This window comes from Pinus tabuliformis, chromosome 9, assembly GCF_031772625.1.
Source record: "Pinus tabuliformis cultivar Carrire ecotype Pingquan chromosome 9, CPIR1, whole genome shotgun sequence".
Taxonomy (NCBI): Eukaryota; Viridiplantae; Streptophyta; class Pinopsida; order Pinales; family Pinaceae; genus Pinus; species Pinus tabuliformis.
In genome coordinates, this window is record NC_142307.1 from 1,570,189,617 (window position 1) to 1,570,192,862 (window position 3,246).

Consider the following 3,246-nt stretch of genomic DNA (forward strand, 5'->3'; position numbering starts at 1 on the left):
TGATGAGAAGAAGCAGAAGAAGAATTGTCACTAGAAGATGGAGAGGGAGGAGGCTCTTCTCCACCGCTGATTTGAAGCTCACAATTTGCTCAAAATTAAAAGTTGTTGAATCGATGTGGAACTTGAATGATTGTGTAGTGCTTGTCGTCTTGAATCCGACACAACTTGTTTCGCGCAAAACAGACTCCGTATACTCCCAGAAACGAGATCTATTTGTTTTTCAAAATATATGAATTTTTGCAAAATCGGTCCGTACTACTGATGTGGTAGGGTGACGGGGATCCTGACATGGCAGGGTGATTGTGCATTAACTAGGTTTCCTCCAATGAATCAGGTGGTGCCAAGTGGCACCTTGTCATTGGTTTGATATGTCAGTTTTTGGTTGATGGGTTGGTGACCAACCACAAGTTGCCACGTGGCCCAACCAGGGTCTACCATGTAGCAACCCGAGGGCAACCAAAATTTATGGCAAGTCGAAACTGCACTCCATGGGTTTCAAACTTGAGACCTGCCCAACACAAACATTAGACTTAACCACTATGCCAGATGATGGTTCATGTTTAAACAACAACAAAAATATATATTTCAAAGGTTGGATGGGCACATATGGCATGGGGGTTTGGGCTTAGGGCTAGCCCCTGGCCACCCCAACACCATGAGACCACAGGTCGGTGGGGCAAGGGGCTAGGCCCTAGCCCACTCCTATGGTGTTAACCCAAACGTGCAACATATAATCGTTGCCATGTGACATGGCATAGACCGTGGCGTTAACACATAACTGCCAAGCCACCATAACCGTCGGTGCCTTAACCTTTGACCTTAACCACCCATGTGACCGGGTTCACAATGGTCAGTCCAACGGTTAGCGGAATGGTTGGGGCGGGCGGGGTTAAGAGCATGACCCCTGGTCCCATGCGCACCCATGTGGCCACAAAATTCGAAGTTAAGGCCTTGGTGGCTAAATTAACTCTTCGACAATTTTGCCTAGCGTTTGGCAAAATTGTAGGACCGATGCCGGATTTGGGGAAATTTGTAGAGTGAATAGTGCAAGAGCTAGGGAAGCTCATAACTCTTTCTTTTTTTATCCAATTGAGCAGAAAGAGGCTAGACAATCATATTTGGGTCTTCTGAAACCAATGGAACAAGTTTCAAAGCCATTGGGGCAGTTCTTAAGGGACTTTTTGTAGGTTTAAGTCTATGGGTGCTATGATCAACTAGGAGATTGAATCATTTTTTGAAGGATTTTGAGTATGGAGAGGACCTTGTAGGGGGCTTTCCAGCCTTGATATGTTTTCTGCAACAACTGAGACATCTGTGGTGTCGCTCATGTTTCTCTTTTCTCATTATGTCTTTGAGGAAGCTCTCTTTTAGTACTTCAAGTGAATTGTTGTACTTGTTATGCTCATTGTCGAATGGAGTATGGGGTCTTGATTTGAGAACCCTTTTCTTGTTGATTGTTTCATGACTAACTGTAGGTTGTCATGTTTTTAGAGTGAGAGTTATTTGCAGATCAATGTTTCCTTGAAGGGGAAACTAGCCACTTTTTTGGTCAGCACACTTTATGTACTCTTTATCACTGAAGTATTTTGAGCATAATGAGATTGGGTCAAGCCATTCGAAGTTGGACCAAGGAGACGTAGCCCAGGAGGGGTGAACTCCTTTATCAATTGCTGAGTGTATTAATGTTATGTTGTTGTTTAGTGTTTTACTTATGTTAATTTGCTCATGAAATTTACATAAAAACACATTAAAAAAAAACCATGTAAAACTTGCAATTTATCTCATAATCCTCAAGCACTTTGTTTACTATTCAGAATTGGAATTTAGCACAACAAACACTAATTTTCCTATTAAAATCAATTGCCTCCATTATTTACCGATGCATGGTCATATGGATCTTCCTTTTTGGGCTTGATTGTCTTCTCATACTATGCAAATAGCTTGTTAACTTTCTCTGCCATGTTGTAGAAAACCTTGCCATGGTTTCACTCTTCTTCAAATCGAGCTTCCTCATCTTCCATGTTCCATCTTCATGGTGCATGCCCTGCTTCAAGATCAAAGGACTTAAGTTTTCCTTCACCTCTTTGTAGCTTGTTCCTGGTTAACATTCACTCATGCAACTCACATCAAGAAGACTGGCTCTGATACCAAAATTGATCTAGATCTTTAACTTCAAGGATGCATTTAGAATTGCATATAACAAATCATATTAACCATGAAACTTAAACCACATAAAAAGAAGCAGAAAACATGAGATCAAGAAACAACGATTTTATTACAGAATTCTCTGGGCCTTGCTCAATAGTGGGGAGGCCTTCTTTTATTTAGTGGCATCAAAGAAATCAGGTTACAAGCAACTTCATAAAATGACCCTTATACCTCCAATCTGGATGATGGCCTGAAAATGGAGAGCTCATATGGAGAAATAGACATCACCACTGAATTGCTGGCACGGAAACATGCAAAATTGACTATAAACTTTCCCAATTCTAACACTGTCACCTCAGGCACTCTAGGGAATATTCAAGGAAGCTTTGTTGATGCTCCGCTCAGGGTTCCAACCCTGGGCCTGCTCATGGATCCACCCAAATTGTGGTTCCGCAGCTCTGGGTTTCGACCTCCACCTCAGCTTCGTTGGTCGTTGTGCAAATCACTGGGGTTTAAATATTTGTGCGTCAGCAGAGCCACCAAGGAGTAAGCCTATGGCTCGTTGGTGGCAGAGCCGACTAGGCAAGTAGACGTCGAGGTATTGAATCCCCCGCCTACCCATAATTGCGAACAATGTTTGTTAAATGGCAAACAGTTTGTTGGCACGGTCAATACGTGATTGGCAGTTACATTGACTGTCAGCAATTACATTCCATATCTGGCAACGATTACATTTCCCTGCGTCTTATGTGATAAATGTTGGTTCGATGGGCACGTCCGCTAAGGGTGGCCTGCCCCACCATCATTTTTTTGTTACATATGGTATAAATGTTGTGGGTGCGGTGGCGAGGTTTAACCGCCCACCACCATGTACTATATATATATATATATAGAGAGAGAGAGAGAGAGAGAGAGCCTTATTGGTTAAAAACCATCGACTGGAAAATAATAGATATTGGACAAATTAACCATCCTAAAAATTCACCTGCTCCGGTGGCCGAATTCCATGCACCATGTCTTGGAAAATTTGTTGCCTCCTTAAGCCTACCACTTAACTAATTTTGACCCAAAGTTTGACCAGCTATAACTTGGCCATAC